This window comes from Stegodyphus dumicola, chromosome 7, assembly GCF_044657685.1.
Source record: "Stegodyphus dumicola isolate Sdum_Otavi_A_Nest chromosome 7, ASM4465768v1".
Classification (NCBI taxonomy): domain Eukaryota; kingdom Metazoa; phylum Arthropoda; class Arachnida; order Araneae; family Eresidae; genus Stegodyphus; species Stegodyphus dumicola.
In genome coordinates, this window is record NC_140774.1 from 33,181,515 (window position 1) to 33,205,292 (window position 23,778).

The window sequence follows — 23,778 nt, forward strand, 5'->3', positions numbered from 1 at the left end:
TTTAAGCCACCTTCGCGTGAAATTGGTTGTGCAGTCTTTGACTACTAGTGGCAACAGTTTCGAAATAAAGCAAATTTTCATCTCCAGCTTCCGAGATTGTTGCCACTCGGAAAAATGAGGGCGAAAATTATCTTTTTTTTTTTTTTTTTTTTTTTTTTAGTTTTTAATTAATATTTCTGATTTTAGCTAATTTGTTTGGAAGAAAGTTGACGTCGACCTTTTCCAGGACCCAGAAAAGAATTGTAGGAAGTTTAATGAAGATAACTATAGTAGTGACTGAGTTATTAGCGAACAAACACACACACAGACTTTCTTCTTTATATTTATATAGATTATTAATTTATATAGAGTCCGATAAAAAAACACAAAAGAAATCATGAGAACGATATCATCAAGCATTTTTGTAATATTCATAGTAATATTCTAGATCTCCTTCCTAGTCAGAATATAAAATTAACCTGAAATATATTCTTACAGAATTGTTTAATTTCTGTAGATAATTTTAAAAAGTTAGAATTATATAAAATTTTTGTTGGAAAACAAAGGTGTTTCCTCATTATTAGGGCCCCATTATTTAAACCGCTGCAAAATTATTGATAATTTCCCAAAGTATGTCTCCAAATCGCCAGCAACTTTAAACGCGATTGCTTATTATCCCCATCATAAGAAAAGCTCTGAATAGATCACGTGTTTTAATTGTATTTCTATTTTTATTTTCGGTCTTTCTTCCCAATAAAATTTTAAGTATTCTTTATTCATCAAGATGTGAGGAAGGTACTAAGGACCGCTGACAATTTGGTGACATGTGTGAAATACGTAGATAATTTATTGATTATCGTGGCGTACTTTAAATAAAGGTGACCGTAATAATCAGAAAATATTTTTAAAATATCAAGCAAAGCAGAGAGAAAACATGTAAAGAAAATAAGAGGTAACAAACGAACGCATAAGTAACTAATACTTTCATTAAAAGCAGAAGAATAATTTGTTGAAATTATTTAGTTGCATGTATTTGCACTTTCATGTTCATATTTATATTTCTTTGTTCAAAGTATCACATTTTAGAAGAAGTGACCATTAAATTTTAGAATTCGAAATAATATGTCCTTTTAATTTATAGTCTTGCTTTTAAGTTATTGCATTGTTTAAATGTAAAAATATTACGTTTGCCATCTAGTGTTTACTTATTATAGTTAGCTTACTTTGGTTAATCATCTTATTTCTATTGGATAATAAAAAACCCTTGCTGATAAGTGTGTTTTCAGTTACGAAGAGCTCATTCTATGAAATCGCATCTTAAACTGAAAAGATTGCATTATTACCAATAGAATATACAGCCAATTCTAGTGATAATTATCATTGATTGTAGACCATGCAATAACAATGACCAGCAGAAAGCACCTCTATCTGACTAGAGATTATTAAATCCATTTCTCTTATAGCAAACTAAGTTATGTTTTTCTCAACAGACTTTGTAAAGACTTATATTCACCTTACACATTGTAGAGACATTAGGTTAATTGGGAAAGCCGGAGAGATGAAAAATAAGCAATCGTCTTCGCGGGGAATCGAACCACGGACCTATGGAATACCGGCCCAGCTTGCAGAACCACTACACCACGAAGGCACGCTAGGAAGGCGGGAGAAATACCTTATAACATAAGGAAAATAACGAAATTATCCATGCAGCCACTCCGTTCCTCGAGATTTCAATGGCGGTCGTGATATCAGTGTTTAGAGGTTTTATCCATTCGAACCCCCTGAAGTTTTATTACATTACTGTTTTAATTATTCTTGTAATTGTATTAGATTATTATAGCTATTCTCGTTATAAATGAGGTTAAAATAATTTTTCGATTTATTATGTTACATATTTCGAATAATTACCATATTATAATATTATTATTCGAATTAATAAATTAGATTTTTCTGCTTATTGATTTATTAAGTAATTATTAATAAAACCACACATCATTATTATTAGAACTCTTATTATTAGAAATTTTAAGAAATCAGTTTCAGACTTCGATTTCACCTGTAGACACGATGATTCTAAGTACGATCATTCCTGAAGTTCAAATGTTGCACTGTTTATTTAAACATTTACTTTCTTATAAAAGATGCTAATAAATAACAAGAAGTCTTTTTTTTTTTTTTTTTTCTTTCTTTCTTTATGTACGAAAATATCTTACCATATACAGTATTCTTCTCTTAGAATTTTGCTCTGTGTACTGCATTTTCGGATGTTACTCGAATTGCCTAAAACGTATGTAAATGACTCTATTCGGAAATGCGCTTAAGAAGGGGAAAGCTAATTTATCATCAAAGAGCTTTTACGTTCTAACTCAGTTATAAGTACGAAGAGTAAAATGGAGACGATGCGATGTAGAGAAGAATCTAGAAGTCTTCCTTATTTGGATACATTGTTCAATGAGGAGCGTAAGCTTTGGTGACGCATGGTAACATATCCTGTGGGATAGCATGCACTTCTTGAATGACAGCAATCTTCAATTCGTCAGTCCCCTGCAAAAGAGGTGCATACTTTTTTCTTCAGCTAGACTCAGAGGAAATGGTTTGGAGTGGTAAAACTGGAGGTGGAATAGTCAAGGCAAACCGCCAGAGCTGGAAGACAGGCGATTTGGAAACCTCTATTGGAGTATAGGCCATACTTAAGCTTGCCATTACGCCGTCCTGTTGGAACCAAATTATATCCGTCTGTCGTCTTGCCCATTATTATGGCCATCTTCACTGTGCAACTGCAACATTCTCTGAGAGGCTATGACCAGTATGTTTGAATGAAGGCTTCCATCCCCGTAATATCCAGCTGCTTTGATAAACAATCCACAATACGCTAATTGATTGGTTCCTAGCCATCACAGATTTAGTTATGCCATTCATTCACCTGCACATTCGGATAGATTTGCCACCCTCGAATTAGTAGATACTAAATGCACCACCCTGCATCTATTCAATAGAATATTTTTTAGTGCAAGAATAGTGCACTGAATAAACCCTACAGTTTTTTGGCTTTATTTTACTCTTTTCCATTATTTTTGTGGTATAGTCAACTTTTAGCTGAAGTAAATTGTATATTAATAAAATTTAACATTCTATTAATTGTTTGCATCTATTTCTTTAATTTTTTTCTATTGAATACAGAGGCTGTTCACACATTTTTTAAATGATGTGTATTGTATTCACAAAACTAAATTACATAAAATTCTTGTGTTTTAAATGTTCTATTTGACATCCCTTATTCTGAACTATCTTTTGAAACCGCAATTTCTAGAATAATAATGCGTTTTGAAGTGGCAGAAGAGGTATTCTATCCCATTCCTCCCGAACAGCTTTCCAGAGTCCTGTTACGTTTTTGGGACAATGTTTGGATAATGCAGTTTTTAAAAGACCGAAAGCACAAAAATCCATAAGTGACACATCGGGAGATTTAGTAGTGATATCCGTGAAGGGTATGGCCTTGATAACAATTTTTTGTTACATTTCTTTTAGGAAATTTATAGTGGATTATGATGTGTGACTGCTAGCTCTGTCTTGATGGAGTCTCACAGATTGATGGCGCTGTGGGTAAAGCGATGGTATTTCATTCAGAAAAATTGGCGATAAAATATGTTCCTGATAGTATTTGGAGTTAATATTGACATTTTTTGCACTCTCTCTATTTTTTACTTGCCATTATAAGAAAAACCAGCAACAATCATGAATCCCTTAGAAAAACTTTCTTTCGATTCTTTGAACCATGCACTTAATTTTTTTCTCCCCTTTTATGATAATAAATGGCTCCTTTTTGTTACAAGCATTTAAATACAACCATGTTTCATCTATTGTGACAATTGTTTCCCATTTTTCTTTGAATAAGTGTTTCTCATATAGAATTCTGCAGCGTGTCCTGCGTTGAGCGATATGCTTTGGAAGAAGACGATGCACATCGCGTTTTTTCGCTTTCTTAAGATTTAAATCAACGTTTATCATTTTGTTTACAGTGGAAACCGAGCATTTTAATGATTTTGCAACTGTCTTTTGACTAGGGGTATTTTCTTTTAACATTAAACAACGTACCTTTGCAATAGTCGAAGGTGTCCGTTTTTTCTTTGGATACTTGTTTGGAATTTTTGTTCCACTTGAGGCTCCAATTTGACGTTTGTTTCCTTTCTTGTTGATGATATTACCTATCGACGGTTTAGATATCACAAAACCATGACTCTCACATTGTTTTTGAATAACGGAGTATGCATATTTCTCTTCGGAAAGAGCGTAAATGTAGCCTTCGAACCACTGCTTTGTTAAATTCGCCATTTTGAATAGAAACAAATCTTTCAAGCCACAGACTATAATTTTGACTTTTAAAAACATAATACAATTGCAATTACTTCTTTTGCAGGAAGCGATTTTTTATTACCGCTTACCAGCTAAAAAATGTGCGAACAGCCTCTGTAGTTACCTACAGGCAAACCTCTGCAGCCATATTTCAGACTTATTTCTACTAAAGTCCACTAGAATTCGGTGAAAACTGAAATATAGTGAGTCACACAAGTTTTTGTTTTCCCGGTTTGCATAAGTTATGACGTGTTCTGTAATAGATGTATAATTTTATTTCTCTATCTGATCACTTATGTGTTCCCTGGAGTAGCGTTTTTAATTTCCTTTAGCAACTTTTCCTTTGCATTCAGGACTCGGTTTACAGTTTGACTATTTGATCTATCTCAGCTTCAACATGCTCTAGCTAATATTACTCATTTCTAGCTTTTGGTTTAAAATTAAAGGAAAGAATCATACTACTTTTTCTACAGCATTTTTTGGAGCTTCGAAATGCTGAATTTACTAGCTTGCAGGAATAAAAGTAATCTTAATCTTCGATGATAGTTACGGCGACTTTAAAAATACAGCGTTGTATTAATGACTGAGAGGTTAACTTACGAGTAATATGCGATCTAACAAAACACAATATTTTAAACTATTGTGATAATTACTAAAACGGGAATGTGACGCCGATGGACTAGTTGTATGCAAAATTGAGGTAACTTCCACCTGTGAAACGAAGTATGCAATAAAACGACGATGTCTGTATAAATTATGTATGAGTGTTACAATCCGTGACGGAATTTTTTAGATGTTTAATGTTTACAATGATAATACGCGTATGGGTACTTCTTTACGACTGATGGTTCATGTGCTGAAGTCAAAAGTCTAATTACAGTTACAGACAACGCTTGTAAATTTATAACCGGCCCCTCGTCCCAACAATAAGACCGTCGCTCGAATATAAATTAACAAGTTCTGATAAAACGAATTCCGGAATGAAGCTTCGAAAACCCAGGTGGCGCTGCACGTTCTTATTTGCATATGCGGTGGTGAGAAGAAGAAACCGCCTTCTGCCGCCGCAAAGAAAGATTTCCTTTTCGTTTTCTTTCTCTATATTTCTTCTTTAACATTTTACTTCCGTTTATTTTGCAAGGACTTTTCGACGAATCTCATGCCCAATTTCATCGGAATTTCATTCTTATGTACTTTTTTTTTTCAACTAAAGTTATGAAACCCCGAATTTCAAACTTCTCCTTAAGTTAGTAATTAAGGAGGCAATTTTCAAGTTGCGTTCTTTCGAAAAGAAAGTTTAATGTACGATATTTTGAAGTTATTGTTTCTCGCATAAATAAGAGTTATTCATATCTCTCCTTCCCAAATAGGTAATGTTCAGGTAAAAGTATTTTGGTCGATCCTAAATCTACTTGTTAATATATTTTAAACAGGAAATTAATACTAATTTAATAGCCATTAAAATATTGAAGCTGCTGAATAATATCAGATATCAGATTTTCATAAATAATCTTATCATTCCAGTAGTATCTTAACATTAGAATTTCTTTCGACGTTATATTGATCTTCTTGTATTATATAGCTTAACAAAAGTAATTTTTTCTGTGTATTTAGAAATTTCGAGCTCTTTCTCATATTCTAGTCATATTATTTAAATTTCAAGTATTTTACACTGTCCTCCAAAAGTTAAGGAACAGAATGCTTTTGTGTCCAAATTGAAAATGAAACAACAGAGAAAAAAGAAGTTTACAGGACATGTTCACTAAACAGTTCTTTAATGAATGTGACATAGAATGTTTCTAAAGTCCAACACAAACATGAATTGCAACAGAAAATTGAGCTCTTGGTAGAGAAATCCAGTCTTGGAGAAACAGTATATCACAGATTTGAGGAAAAATATAGTGGTAACATTACAAAAATGAGTTACTCACAATACCTCCTAGACCGTCAAACATTTAAGACCATAGAAACATAATTTAATTGCTTCCGTGACTTTAGCCGTTCAAAAATTGTTCCAAATTTTTATCAAATAAAATGCCTCATCAGAATATTTTCGTTATAAAAATGCCTTCATTTTATTTCTTGTAAATACAAAGAGCAGGATCTAAATTATTCTCATGGTTCAGTTTGGGTTAAAAACTTTGAAGATGATATACAAAAGAAACAGACTACTTCGAAATTCAAAATTTTAAAAAAAATCTGCTTTTGCGCTTCTTCTTTCATAGGAATATTTTTTCTCACAACTAAATGAAGATGCAAATTCTTACAATAATAAAATATCCTTTGTTTAATTGGATTGCAGTAATTTAGCAGCATTAGAAGCTCGATACACAATCACTACAAAACCTGAAGTTAACACATGACACATAAAAAATAACATGTACTCGTATTATACAAAGTAAATAAGAGGTTAATTATAAATTCTTTGCCACTAAGATTTATAACGAGGTGTTCTATAAAATATGCGTCCTTCTTGGCCACAGATTATTTTAAAATTAATATATACTTCGTTTATGTTAATATTATACAAAAACTACCTAAATTCCCATGGTACTTTTATCAGTTTCTTCTGGAAATAATTATAATTTAGACGAACGTAAGTCTATTGCTAAATTTTGCTGGTTTTAAAATAAGATATTCTTTCTTTCTGCATACGATGGTATTTTTTTTGCAGGAGGCTATGTATAAATTTAAAATTTCCTTGAAATCTTTACTACCTTCATTTAAGCAGTACAATATCTATTCCACTATCAAACATAATAAATAATCTTGAAAATTCTAAATGTATGAGGCGTACACCACTTTTTATATTAATGTGAAACCTGGTGGGTATAAAATATCATAAAAACATTTTATCTCTTCCCCCCTGGAAATAAAATAATAAAAAGCGCTCAGGTTTCGAGAAGGTGAACATAGAATCTTGAAGTATAAGTTTTTTCATCATATTTATGTGTATACATTTATTTTTAGCTCCATTTTTTCCGTGAGTAAACTTTCAATCGCCGTTGACCAATGTGCAGGCCAGAAGGGAATGCCACTGTAATCTTCTGTCCTCATACATCACTGCACTATCTTTCCAATGGCCGGAAAATAAATACGGAACGCTGGGGAAAGCGAAATAAAAATGTGGTCATTTAAACTAAAAGAAAAGGAAACAGCAAAAAATAAAAAATAAAAAAATGTTTGAATTCTTGCACTTCGAACGATATAATACCTCGAGAAATGGACTCTTTCCGACTGCGTTGAAATAATAGTGGTGTAAGTTATTTCAGCCATCGTTTACTTTATTTTATTTTGAACACGCGTAGTGCGGAAAATATTAGAGAAGACTTGCTAGAATTTGACATATTGAAGATGTCAAATTCTAGCGAAAAACGATCATTTGATGTAGTAATTCTATGGAAATACATTCATACTATGCCTGAAAGCTAGCAACAATGCACCACAAACAGCAGCACATATAAGCGCAAGGAGGCCAACGTATATTTGTTGCTAATCTACCTTGTGATACCTAGTCCTGGTATACTTTAATGTGACCTCATGTAAATTAGTAAAAAAGTAAATTGAAATTTTGTTATTCTTTTAAAACTGGAAATTTTTTAATGTAATTATAATACGCAAATAAAACTGAAGAAGCCAACATAATTTATAATAATTAAGATTGAGGATGGAGCTTAAAGCAGGAGTTTCAAATACATTTTTATAATTCTTATCACTTTAATGTAGAAAACCGCACTTTAATCAATGACAGAATGTAATCATTGTTTCTAAATTCTTGCATAATAAGCACTCATTCTTTGGGAAAATCTTTTATCATAAAAAATTAATTTAAAGAGGAAAGCTTCTAGTTGTACCTATATTTCTTTTCGCCGCCCAACCAGGATAATGGTTAGTGACTCTGACTACCGTGCCGAAGGGCCAGGTTTCGACTCCCGGAGAAGGCATGGATGTTTGTAAATGTAGAGTATCTGTGCGGCATAGGGGGCACTCTAAATATGCGGCGAGCCGTAAGTCCTGTCGAGATATTGGTGATAGGGAAGAGAGGAAGACCCTCAAACCTGTTTTCCAGGGGTGCTCTCTTTCAAAATTCGAAGAGGAACTGAGCAGAATCGTACAGTCACCTGCAGAGTGCCCAAGGCTCATGACAACGACAGCAGCAATTTATCCTCCTTGTCATGATGAATTTCGTGATATCAGACAAGTGAGATTAATAAAAATAACATCAACAATATTTATTTTCTGATGATGACTGAAACATGGGCTTATATAGCGAGAATCTGAAAGGATTGCTGAAATTAGGACTGTTCTTCTTTAATTATACTTTTTACATATTTGATTCTTTAATTTGTATTTTGAGCAATACGCTTTGCCATCCTATGTATTTAACTAATTTGTTTCTACTGAATCCAATAATGCCATACACTCAACCACTGCTAATTTTCGCTCTATTTTTATTTCCTCGAAGTAAAGGAAGTACTGAAGTGGCGGAAAATTTCAGGTATCATATTTCAACGCACAAATTCATATAGACCGTTCCCGATTCCATTTGGATGATTTTTTTAGGGACTTCAGAACGTACGGACAGTATAAAGGACTCTTGGGTTTCAAAATGCATTTAAAACGGATTCAGAAGGGATTTTTTTTGTGATGCCTGTACGTACGTATGTATGTATATATCTTGCATTAAGTCAAAAATGAATAGCCGTAGAATGTTGAAATTTTGTATATAGGACAGGTATAGTTAATCATCCCTCTTTGTTACCACAATCGGCAGTGCCGGTTTTTATGAAATATTAGTTCTAAATTTCTTACATACATATATATAGAGAGAGAGAGAATTAATTAATTGAAATTCATTGAAATCGAAATAAATTAAAATATAACGTATCTGAATGAAGTAACGCAGAAGCACTGAAATTTAATCCCTTAAATATATAACATTTCTTGTGACTACTGTATCGCTGCAAAGAAGGGCTTTTACGTTGATTTTATAAATAAACTCATTTTTTCCTCCCGTGTAATTTTTTGCATCCATGCCTTAACATGTCAGTTTAGACCCTATATTCCTATAGACAAAATACATGTTTTAGTATGCTTAATCACCCAAGTTTGTTCCATGATCATATAATCACCCTGTATATATAGAGAGTGAAAATATAAAGGAAATTATCTCTTAGGAATTTCGAAGGGAAATTTAGAATGCGAAAATGTGTTATTGTGGTAAAAATTAGCAATTAAGAAATCATTATGCATATATACATGCGTATACAGATACAATGAAGAGCCAAAACATTATGACCATCTATTAAATAATTCGTTGTCGTGACCATTGGCCTGCTAAACAGCTGCAACTCGCCTTGGCATGGATGCCACAAACTCTTGGTAGATAACTGGAGACATGTTGCACCAAATGTCTAAGCAGCGGTCACGCAAAGATGAGGTATTCCGACATGGTGGTGTTTGATTGTGGGCAGGACACGGACTGGAATTCGTCCTTATACTCTCGAACCTTTCAAAGACAATTCGAGCCTTGTGACATGGGGCATTGTCTTGTTGGAAGATTGCATATGCAGTTGGGAAGACAGAGACCATGTAAGGATGCAGTTGATCACCAGTTATGTTCAGATAGGTCGAAACTTTCATGGTCTGTTCTACCACAACTAAGGATCTCAAAGCCTCCCATGAAAACGTCCTCCAAATTATAATACCGCCACCACCAGCCTCTGTATGACCTGCTGTCCAGGGGGGAACAACTGTTCGCCTAGAAAACGGCGTGCCCTGACACGACCATCGACCTGATGAATGAGAAATCTTGATTCGTTCAACCAGGCAACTGTCTCCCACTTATTCATGCTCCAGTCTCGATATTCCCGGACCCACTGTAAGCATAGTTGACAATGACACTTTGCCACCACAGGCACACAAGTGGGACGTCTGCTGTGCAGTGCCATATCTAATAGTGTCCTCTGAACTGTGTGTTCTGAAGCACTTGCACTTGGTCCTACATTGTATTGGGCTGTCATCTGAGCCACTGTCCGGCGCCGATTTTGTTGTACCAAGCGGGACAGTCTCCGAGGTCCTTTTCTTTGATGACGCGTGGATGTCCAATACCTTGACGTCCACCGCTGGTTTCACCGTCATTTATCCGCTTTGCATAAATACTGACTACGGCAGATCGTAAACAACCTACCAGTCGTGCAGTTTCGGAGACTCTTGTTCCAAGACTTAGTCCATTACAATCTGCCCTCTATCAAATTCGCTTAGATAAGCAGCCTTTCGCATCGCTCGCATAAGTAAGTTCAAGAATGGGTCCTTACCTTCTCCAGCAGCTGTTAAATACCATTCCCATTTGATCACGTCTTCTCCACGTCATCCAGACGAGTTCATTGAAAAATATGGGAAAGATCATTATGTTGCATATTGTCAGTTTATTTATGAAGAGAAAGAGTAATAGAGAAAATAAAGGACATTCTCCTAAGAAATTCCAAATAAGATTTAGAATGCAAAAAAGTGCCATTGTGGTAAAACTGGCAATTAATAATGCTCATTATAAAACGAATGAATGATGTTCCCCAGTTTAGGAATCTGAAACTGAAGTTTTAAAGTTTGGAGAAGGTCAAACATTGCCTACTGAAATGTAGTAGGCCATCTTTGAAATAGTTGGATGGAATGATTTTTAGAATTTGGACTGAGTCTGTTAATCTTCAGGAGACTGGATTTAATTTGGTTTGTGACCCTTAATATTCTTGATTTAAATGAGATAGTTCTTTATATATTGGATGTACTAAGGCAGGGATCCCCAACCTTTTAGTACCTTAGAGCTCACTCTAGAATACAGATGGGCTGGAGGGCACAGTTATTCTTTGAAGCTAAATTTACAAGCTGACATATTTAATAATGTACATAAAATACAAAAAGTTATTCTAACAATATTATTTTAAGGCATAAATTTATTAAGGGTATTCTTATATAAAAAATTAATTACTGAATAGAACAGATGAAACTTTGCAAAATATTTGATTTAAAATTCATTAGTAAAATCTTTTCTTAAACAAATGTAAAACGTAACGTCAGTGTGATATTTGGCATTGCATTTCATAGGCCATTGCTTCATAATTAAATTAGGATGACATTCTTGCTCATAAGCAATCATCTAAATGTTCGTCTGTAAGGGATTCCGTAATATTCATCGTCTGTACATGATTCTGTGATATTCGTTGTTGACACAATGATGTTCGCAATCTTTTAATTTTTGAAAAATAACAAAACAAAATGACAAACTGGCCGAGACACCAGAATCATACCTTCAAAGTGAGGCAGTCCCGAGCAAGTCGAGATTTCTGGTCAGCCCATTTAAAATTATAAACATATTGTTGCTTGCTGCAGGTTTGCATTAGATTGAATGCACAAGTCTAACAAAACGTTAATAAAATTTATTTTTATCACGACAACTAAAACAAAATTCTGAAATTTTTCCTCAAAAATATTCGTACAATATATCACAGTAGTTATACTTGTACAATATATCACAGTTAAACTACTGAAACGTTAAATAGAACACAATTCAAACTCAGAGAAAGCTAATCCGATCTCACCCCGAATTCGCTACAGTCAACAACAACAAATAAGTAAACAACTGAACTATTTTTCTCCAGCTTTTTAAAGCTTTCTAATCAAGCACGAGAACATTCCGGTAATTTTATTTCTCGAGTTTTCTGGAAAGCAAAAGCAGATATCCATTTATTAAATGCGCGTGTTCCTGTATTTTTATTTTTTCGGCGTAGCTTTCTCTTAAAACTCGTCAGGCGTTGCATTGCACGAGGAAATAAAACAATTCTACTAAAATAGCTAAATAAATACAAAATCCGTAACAATATAATTATCAGCAACTAATTTTCTAAACAAATACGCATATATTTCTCTAGCTCATTAATAACTATAAAAAATCTTACATAACGTTCTATTAAAAAGTTAAATAATTTTTATCGTTATAATTTATTAAAAAGTTAAATAATTTTTATCGTTCTATTAAAAGTTAAATAATTTTTATGTTTATAATTTTAATTGCACAGCAGCGGGTACACGTAAAATCGTTGTTGGGCGCAGTGGGTGGGTTGGGGACGCCTGTATTAAGGCAACAAGAATTTTCATAAATTCATCATTCATCTAAACTAACAAGACAATAGGAAGCAGCACACTTTTCCTGTTGCCTTAGTATATCTAATATCGTTATCTGGTGTGTTATTGGTGTGTTATTTTTAGACAAATGTCTTGAATTACATGGCAAGATTACGTTGATGACCCATCTTTTAATTAACACGACATTTCCACTCGAGGATAATTGCATGAAATTTATTTTGAATCATTACAATAAAAAATTACAACTAGGAAGTGATTCATGTGGGTATGTAAAATGCAAAAGAAATTCAAGTTTATTGAGAGCGTCGGTTCAGTGACCCTGAAATATTCTTGCATAATAATAGTATTAGTTAAATAACTTAATTAATAATAATTACAACTATTAGTATTGTTGAAAAGAATAGTATATAGAAAGTATATAGAAAAAGTTGTAATTATTATTAATTAATACAATTAATGATAATTACAACTTTTTCTTATCTCATAAGTCATATCAAGAGTTATTAAGTCATAATGTATATAAATATTTAAGGCTTCAATCGCATCCCCTTTTTAATCTTAGTATAATGAAACATATTCTTTAATAAATGCTTCACTTTTTATAAGAGTCAAATCTTAATATTCGTTCAATTTCTGTTGCAATTACAGTTATACCTCTTGGCTCCTCGTTTTTTGAAAGTGACTTATTTCCTCATTTTCTGTGTTAGTACTTTATTTATTGGAAATTCAGAAATATTGGGAACTATACTTTGAAATGTGAGAGAGAGCGAGATCAAATTATTTTATAAGATTATTTCTTGATTTGTTTTCTCTTTCCTCCAAAAATGTTTCATTCAAAATTAAAAACCTAGTAAATTGTTTCTTTGATTTGAAACGTTTCTTGTTAAATAATGCAATTCCCGCTCAGGTTTAGAATGCATATGCGAATGAGTTCATTTATAATGAACTTGCAACTATAATAAGTAAGATATTCTAATGTGATTTTAGTTTATTTGCATAGATTTAACATAACGCATATTTATACGCAAAGCGAAAACAAAGATAAAGCTTTGCTGATCGCCATTTAAAACTGAATATAGATTAGAATAAGTGAAAAAGATTCTATTATATTGTAATTTAAACTGTTAATAAATTATTATATAATACACAGCCTCATCATTTAGATTCCGTCCATGCTGTGAAAAACCCAAACTGTTTCTGCCGGTGAAGAATAATAAATAATAATTTAAAGCTGACTGTCTGAAATAAGTATTTCGAGTATTTAAAAGGCTAGTAAAATAAGTAAGTATTTCATTATGTGAGTCTTTTTTTTTTTCAGTTTGTCTTGGAGTGTTTTATGATTTTAAGTTGAATTACAAAAGGTAATTAATTGTTCTAAAGGAGCAGACACTGCTGATTTAAAATTTTTTCCGAGTGCAGTCTTTCATAAAACTAGCGGTCATTCCTTCATCTATCACGAGCCACTTTCCCTCTTAACGTCATTCCTGTCTGCGGCGGTCCTGATAGCGTTGCACGACGAAATCAACCAACCCCTCGCTCGGAGGAGACGGCAAACCGAAACTAACGCCGTCGGCGATAGCGTTGATGATGTACGGCCGAGGCTCACAGTCCAAATCTACGTTACTTTTACAAATGCCACCTCCACCGACCCCACCGTCCATCCTCTTCTTTCCTTGATAGACGGATAGGCGAATGGAACGAAAAAAGAATAGAACGGAGTGAGCATCTCTCTCGGTCTCTCCTTCTCTCTCTTCCTAATGATGAACAACGTTTTCGAGGGCCCCCTTAAATCCTCCAGAAAATATCCTCCGCAGTCTCCGGAGGTTTTAAGGGGTATCAAACAGTGCCCTCCCGAAGTCTTGATCCCTTAATTAGTTAGCAGAGGCCTTTTGCCTGGATTTTCTATAATTAAGTCGGAACCGTGGCCGAGGGGAGTTAAAAGGTAAGGGGTGGTGGAGAGAAAGAGAGAGAGAGAGAGAGAAGACGGTGATTACCGGTGGATGTGGACTCGCTTCTGCCGTGCCACCGACGGACGACCGCGGAATGAGAGAGAGAGAAGAGGGGCTGTTGTGTTAATGTCGGTGGGTGATTGGTCGCTTTTGTTTGTTCGTTTTCTTCCTTTTAAAGGAAAATATTTTGACAGCAGCATGTTGAATCACTTTCAAGTGCGGGACTGGCAATCGAATTCTGTTCCGAAAGAAATAATGTATCTTTTCTGAATCAAATAGTTAAATATTTCTATTTGATAATAAATGTGATAGTGGCTTAATCAAACAATATGCAGAGCTTAGAAAGAAATAGACGATATGAGTTAGTAAAAGATACTCGTTTCACCAAAGTATCAACAGAAAGACGTTGTAAATTTTGTTAAAAGTTGATGAGAAATTTATAGCATTGAAGCTAGATTCAAGCTAGAGTAAAGGTCTAAATATCCAATATGAATGCGAGAGTAATTCACGATCTCGAAAAATCGAAATATATTTCCCAGGATAGATACAAATTTATTGTAATGAAAGTGAGGGGATACTGGTTTTGGCATTCGTTAATGGAGTCTCCCAAATTTTTGCCTGTGTTTTGTCGCTTTACATTACTTACGTTGCTATCGAGAAATATATCATCCATTCTCATTGGCAAGCGTTGTACTTCGGGAAATATGTTTGTTTTATTTTCTATGCAACTCATTTAGAATTAGCTCTTAGGGTGTTCCATTTGGCAAAACATAAGATTTTTAGTTTTTCTTTCGAATTGAATCAGTCTCTAATTATTTAACAAGCTTAACGATATAAAAGCAACAAACGCATTAGTAGTTTACAATTTGAGTTGATAAAAATTAGAATACCCTAAAATACTGCTGTAATTAATAAAAGATATTTATAACGTGATATATTAAAGTACATGGTATAGAATCGTTTAGAGAATACAATTTTTTCGCTTCGTGATTTTTTTAATGAAAGTTGCGCAGTTAAAAAAATAAAATAATTATGCTCCTTGAAAGATAACGCACATTTGTCTATAAAATTTAGCGTAAGTTTTTTTCCCAACACATTCATCTAAAAATTAACTCGATAGCTCCTTCAAACAGTTTACACTGAATTAAATTATTCTTTTCTGTTATTTAAAGTTACCGAAATAAAAATGCATAAATGTATTAACAACATGCCTAATTCTGCTTTTTAGAAAAAACAAAACATTATACACACGACTGGGTTTCAGAGTATCTGAAGTCACGGAGGGCTAGAATTCTACTGTGTTGCCATTCATAATGACCAAAGCTTTTCTACTGCATCTATTATAAAACGAAATTTATTCTTTTTGTTGCAAGCTAAATCTGAATAAAAATTAATGACCGTTTTTCAAAAATACTAATATATTAAATATTAGACATTAATTTTCTCTTGAATGTTCTTCTGAACGTACCTATCTTATATATCAAATCTAACAATCGAACATTATATTAATGGAATTTAACATTTACTCCTTCTTGTTAAAAGTATCTGATCAATTCTTAGACTCTCTTAGGGCTTACACACCAAATTTAATAAATCGAAATTCGATAAATCTTGTAATTTTTGTTATGTTACCAGACAAATGGATTAAAAGTAGCAAAAACTTTAATCTTTTATTTGAGGAAATTCTCATTTTGGAATCCTTAAAATCTAAACACACATACTCTTTCAAAAACAGATTTATTACTTGTACCTGCGTATTTATAAAGCTAATCTCTATATCGCCGTCAAATACATACGAGCATTATTTAATGCTGGTGTTAGTTTTATTAAATAGTACGAATTTAATTTTATTATTTAATTATATGAATTTCTTTTAATAATCTCAAAATCAATAAATTTAATAAAATTCAAAAGTTTTTCAAAATATATTTACTTACAATAAATTAATGTTTTCCACTAATTAAAAAAATCTGATGTGTACACCACATGACTTCCTTGCACGGAATGTTAAATTATACGCATTTTTTCTTGCATTTCATTTAAACTTATTTGATTGAATTAAACCTACTTTGCCGACAGCGCATAAACACCAATAGAATAAATGCATTCTTTAAAATTCACTTTGTTTACCATAGCGACACTCTGGCGCTAGGTTTACTTAACAGTATTATATTTCGTTCATATTATAACTCAGAATGTGCAAAATTTATATCATTTAAAGAATTATCTAATCGTTGCCACATGCTTTATTCAAATACTATAATAAAGCTAGAACGATGTATAAAAGAAATTAAGCAAACAAAACAAAAAAGAAACAGTATTTAACAGACGATTGAGTATTTCTCATTCAATTAATTCAGTTCTTATTTCGTGACATAAAAATAAGTAAAAATACATAAAAACTCAAAATATCTGTATATTCAAAATTACGAAGTAAATCTTAAACGCTTATTTCCTCGAAAAAATTCCAGAAAGGATTAAGCATGATTTAATTCGCAATAATAAATGAAGGAGTTATCTTTGTTGTTGCGAAGCTAAATTTCTCTAGATTGGCAACAAATCCGCTATCCTGCTGTTTCAAATGTAAACAAGAGAAATGACCGCCCTCAAAAACATTATTAGGCTTAGAGGCACTTAAACAATTTTAAAATTGTTGATAATTCTAAAAATATTGCATACAAATTTGCTAAAGGTATAAAAACCTTAACCGGAAGATAAGAACAACATAATTCAATCATTTTTAAAGCAAAAAAATGTACAATTTACAAACATATAAGAGTAAAGCAACATAGAGATCACTGAGCCGGGTAACAGAGTGGATATATATATAAATATATTTATATACGTTTGGTGCAACCAAAATATGAGGTGCACATCTACATGTTATAGAAGTCCTATATACAAAATTTCAACGTTCTGAGGCTACTCGTTTCGAGTTATGCGAGATACGTACGTACGCACGTATGTACATACGTTCGTACAGACGCCACGAAAAATTCTCTTCAGAATTCATTTTAAAGGAGTTTTATAATTTTTTTGGAGGAAAAGAGTGTTTTATTCTGTCCTTACGTACGGATATCACGGAAATACATCGTTAAATTGCATTTGAAAGAGGTGAAAATAGGATATTTTCGTTGAAATATGCTGCCTGAAACGTTTCGCGATTACAATATTTCCTTTTTACTTCGTACAAGGAAGTAAAAATAGAAGATTTCAAAGCTATTTGATTCATTTAAGATGAATAAGAAAATTAAGTGAATGTACCAAATTTATTCTGGAAAGAAAATAACCGCTATTGCTCCATAATCAAAAAAAGATACGTACAACAAACTGTTGCCAGTTATTAAAAGCTAAATTATAGTTCAAATCTAAGTGTTTTTTTTTTTTTTTTTTTTTTTTTTTTTTGTTTGTCATAAAATGATTAAAAAAAATCTGTTTAGCTTAGTATTACCTTAAATAAGTGAATTCTAAAGTAAAACTGGCCCACCAGTGGCGAAGTAGTAAATTCGCTAAACGCGCATAGCTCGACCGGGATTCGAATCCCGGCGAACGGGCTGGTTGCATGGGCGTTTCCTTGGTTTTCTCCAAAATTTTTCCTTCCGAGTTCAAAAGTGAATACGAGCCAGTTTTCCTTAGGAAGGCCTCCACGGAAGCATCCCTCTTCTCAGGCATATAGACATCGTGTTCTTTACTATAACTAAATAAACCAAACCTTACGTAAAGCTTAAAAAATAATTAAATAATACGCATGCTCTGTATATAAGTATAAATAAATAATAATTCATGTTTTTCTCTGTATTTTGTAAACTAGGGTCCTAAGCTATACAAATTTTAATTTTTTTTCTACGACGTACTGTGATTTAATTAAGATTAGAACAAAGCCAAATACTTACTTCTGGCCATTCAAGGAAACCAAATCTTTCATTTTTTTTTATTTGGCTTTATAATTGTCAACTGGGTGTCGTAGGAATAAATTAAATCGATAAAAATAGTGGACTTCATAACAGCATAAAAGCTTTTCATTCGATAAAGAATAAAGTAGTCAACTGAAGAAACGCCACTATTATTTAACTCGTTTGAAGGAATAACCTGCACTACAGCGCAATCAAGATGTGAAAAGCTAGAATGTGATAGCTAGTTTTGAGAAAAACTATTTATTGTTTCACTGAAGGTTTTGCATAAATGTAGTAATTTATTTTCTCATTCAACTAAGGCTAGGATCAACTTTCTAAGAACACATTTATACTTAAATCGTTTTGTAAATTCGATCTTCAACCATGGGGTAAGCTGGATTTTCAGACAGATTTCCTTTTTTGGCAGTCTGGATAAGGAAGACTATACAAGTCACAAAGATGTTAAGTAAGGTTCATAGTACTGAGGAATAGGTTTAGTGTTCCCTCTGTATAAACCCTATAACTGTATACTATAACCAGTAACTATATACTATAACCAGTCTAATGTGGCAGACTGTTATAGTTCGGTTTTCTATGCTTTACACAAAAAGTAGTGTTATTATATTAGGCCATTTTCTAAGTATCTTTCTATGGTATTATTCTCGCATGATTTTAAGTCATTTGGGGATACTCTACGCTCAAAGGACATTACTGTCTTTCGTTTCGTTATAAAAATATATTATGTATTTAAATAATAATAAAGTTGTTGTAATAAGCCCGAATCATAAACAGCAGTAATGAGTTTTTATATACTTTTAGAACTAATGTCATCATTCATACACACACATAGCTGTCAAGTATACATTTAGTTTTACTAACCAGTTATTTTATGTTATTTAGCTTTGCTGTCTCTTTTCCCTTTTCCTACCAGAATGTTAATTTCTGTTTCGCTTGGATTCAAATGAGGTAAAAAGAGATAGTAATTAAAGGAACGTTTTATTTGGTTGCTTGAAAAGTAATTTTGTTTCTTCCCAACAGAGGGCTTAAATGTATATTTTGACAGCTACTATGGCGAGGCTTTTTTGTGAAAAAGTTCGATTGATTCTACGCAGTAGTTTTTGGTTGGTGCTCTTCAAGTATGGATAGTGAAAAGCAGCATTTTCGGTATATTTTACTTTTTTGGTATTAGAAAGGTAAAAATGCTGTTCAAGTAAGCCAAAAGTTGTACTATATTTTGGAAGGCCAGTTGAAGCTGATCAGCGGCCGAGCGGTACACTTATTATTGGTTCGTGATTCGAATCCAGGCAAAAGGACTGCCTGCAGAGGCGTTTTCGTGGTTTTCCCTATGTGTAATGTGGATACGAGCTAGTTTCCCTTGAAAAGTCGTTCACGGGGCATCACTTCCTTTGGCGTATACCACTGTTCGCGTCGCTGTAATCAAATTTAAAAAAAATATTCTGCAAACTTCGAAGTTTCTTCTGATAAAAAATGCAGCTTAGAAGTAACTCATTTATGTCTCCGCCTAATTATACTATCAGGTCAGATTTATTTCCCAGAAAAATATGAAGGGTAAATAACAACTGAAACCTTATAAAATATTTTAGCCAAAATAATTTTATAAACGTATGACTATACATTACATATTGTTACGAATGTTGTGTATGTGTAAATAATTTTGCAGAAATTATATATAAAACTGTAGTGTCTTCTGCATAATGTGCCATGAAATGCTTGAAAAAGCGAAGTTTTCCCAGAAAATAAGGTTAATAAGGTTACAGGGACAAGTCTATCTAACATTGAGGTAAATGGCTATCTTGCTAAACTGGCGAGAAATCACCAAAAGTCGTCAACTTGGCGATCGTTTGGGGATATTTTGGTCCGGTCTCTGTGCAATTGTAACTGATACTGTAATTGAATAGCAGTATTCGGTAATTATATTTAACTTTCAGTAGTTTCAAAAAATGGAAGGTATAAAATTTCTCGGCGGATAAACCATAAACCTGGACAGTACCTATATCAGATACTTAATTTATCGCGTTATAAATATCAGTTCTTAAATTTTAGGAGAGGATATGGAAAAGAATAATCTAATTCAGTATAAATTGTTTGAAGGAGCTATCGAGTTAATTTTTAGATGAATGTGTTGGGAAAAATCTTACGCTAAATTTTATAGACAAATGTGCGTGATGTTTCAAGGAGCATAATTATTTTATTTTTTCAACTGCACAACTTTTATTTTAAAAAAATCAAGAAGCGAAAAATTGTAATCCCTAAACGATTCTATACCAGGTACTTAATATATCACGTTATAAATATTAGTTCTTAGATTTTAGGAGAGAGTATTAGGCCTTAGAATTTAGTTCAGAGCTTGAGCTCCGTGCGAGCTTCGCTCTTTACATGCGCTTTGCATTGCGTTCTGTTTAACAGTTTTAATAGTTTAAAGTGCTAACTACTGACTGCGCTCTGTGATAAGTAGAAGAGCTGTACGAGTATTTTTGAGGAAATTTCTATAATTGTAAAGTGTTTCTGTTGTGAAAATAAATCGTATCAAGCTGTCATCGGTTCTGTGCGCATTTAATCCATTACGAACCTGTACACACGTAACAATATTTATTAAGCAAATAAATTGTAAGGATTATTTTAATTTTATTAACAGTTAAATTTTGAGTTAAAGTTCCTTTCCTATCGATTCTTAACTTACACTTCCGACCAGAGCGTAGTTTTAGAATCACGTCTGAATACATAATGAGGAAGAGCGGTATTTAACCGCGAAGTTCTTCGGTATTAGAGAGAGAGATACCAGGTATTCTGGCTGCCCGCGTCCGCCTTTTTAGGCTACTCTCTCGTAAGCTATTATCACACTCGGCCGTATTTGAAGGCCTTGATAGCTTCGCAGTCTATTAACGTTAAGGGGCCAACTCTGTTACGATCTTGATAGCTTCGGCTATATCTTTAGTTAAGATTAGTTAGTATTATTCTTAGTTTAAGTTCAAGCCGAAGTGTCAGCTTTATTGTACACTCCAAGATGCAGTTTTTTTTAACTTTAGTTGGAATAATAAAGGGTTGTTTTACCCTTCTATCTTGTTGTTTCCTGTCACACGAACTCAAGCGATTATTCGCTTATCAGTTCTTAAGATTCTTCACTTCCAGCAGTAACTTTAGAATTACAAAGTGAGGAACTCTACAAAATGAATGCGCAAGATGTGATTTTATTATATGAGAGCGTAAAAATTAATTTTTGTTTATCCTGTATTTAATTCTGTATTTTTATATTTATTTTTATTCTTCTTGCTTTCATAAATTTTTTAACAAAAATGCATAAAAACAGTTTTTGAAGTTCATTGTTAATTATTATATTATACAAATTTTTCTTGTATTTATACACTTATAAATGCTGCGAATCCTGTTTTAACGTGGAACCACGCATAGCTCCAAATGATTCTACTCGTCTGTAGAGAAAGCAGTATTAGACAAAATTATTATCGGTGATGACGATTATCGATTTACGTAGCGTAGATTTACCCTCTTCCTTCAAGTCTCTTAAATAAAAATCCTTAAGAAGTGCTGCATATCAGTTTATCAATACCGTTATAGTAACGAAATAACGAATTAAATGCGGTAATAAGCAGCGAGTAACGTTCGGATAACTTCAGGAAAAATTACCATATATAGTGTTTTTCGGAAGTGAGTAATATTTTTAAATACAAAAAGCATATCTTAGGCATAAAAACTAAGAAAAGTTCATTAATAAATATTTACCCGCAATGATATCGACAAGCAACGACATTCTTCAATAACGTTTAGTCCTGTTTATAAATTTAATAGTTTTATTTTTTATTTCGCAGATATCTCAGTGTAAGGTTAATGACTTAAAGTTTGCGAAATTTAAAATACAAAGCTCACTCTTATGTGCACTGAAGCGTGAACTTCAAAATAAAAGCAACCAGTTTCAGTGACGTCAAAAACAGAAATGAACAGCGTTTGAGCACTCTATCATTAATTTTTATACGTTACATCTGCGCAGACAGAAAATGAATAATTGATACTACACGAAGTACTACTTTGATAATGAAAACTGTACATTTTCGTGGTCTCCTTAATACAGATTTGATGTTCTTGATCAGGAATAGGGAATCGTTATCTTAGAAAATATTTATTATAATTAGCAGCACCAGTATTGATGAGAGCATAAATAATTTATTATAACTATTTATGCTCTCATCAATATTGGTAATTTTCGAAGGTGGTCACTTAGAGAGGTCTCAGCTGAAAAAGAGTTCAACATGTTTAACTATTTTGTTTCGTTTGTAAACTCTTCCCCTTCAGTAAAATACAATTTTAATCCATGGCACCTTTCCATGCACCTTATAATGGAGAAGCATTGCATTGTGAAATTTTGTGTTCCACTGAAGTTTTTGAAATAATATGAGTAAAACTGCGAAGTTTTTAATTAGCTTCATTTAATTACTGTAGTGAAATATTTTTAATTATTATACGCTCGGCAAGAATTTACTGAATCATTTACTGCAGTTGCAAGTTTGCTTTTTTATACACAAAGACTATTTATATTTATTTCCATTAACATGTAATATATTATATTTCCAATATTATATTTCCATTAACATGTAAGTTCATACATAAAAAATATTAAACATTATTATTTTAATAATTTTGAATTGATTAAAATTTATATTTTAATATTTTTGAATTGTGGTATCGATTTAATTATTTTGTATGCATTTATCCACACAGCTATATGTACATGGGTAAAGAAAGTAATAATTGTATATGTATATCTAACTAAAAAAATCATTATCAAATTATTAATGCTTCAGCGTCAGTCTTTTATTAAGCAATGTTCATTTTTATGTGATATTTTTACATAAATATGAAACATAGAGTTTTACGTAAATAATAATCTAAGTTTGTACTAAAGCGTAAAAACTGAAAAAGTGATAAAAACTGTATTCAGTAAGGTGGGGAATGATAATTTTAATCTGACACTGACGATCTTTAACTAAGCATCTTTTTATTATATTAATAAAATACTTTTATGTCATTGTTCTAATTTTCCAATTGGCAGTGCAATTTTGGTGCAGTATACCACTGTATGAATGCGATTTTAATTTTTAAAAAAAGAAAGAAAAAACAGGTGGCATTTACTTAAAGTTTTGTTAAATTATATCATTTGTGGTTTAAAGCACAGGTACCTACTTTTTTAGCTTTTTGTCGATATTATTAGATTTGAAGAGCATTGTGAGCTACAAAAAATTATTATTTTACAACAACAACAACAACAACAACAACAACAACAAAAAAAAAAAAAAAAAAAAAAAAAAAAAAACGATGTCTGTTAGAACAACTAAATTATGTGGTAACTTAGTACAGTTAAGTTACGCGGTATTCCTGTAAGTTCCGATGAATTTTTTAATGTTATTTGCAACTGTAAAAGGAAAATATTATTTGTT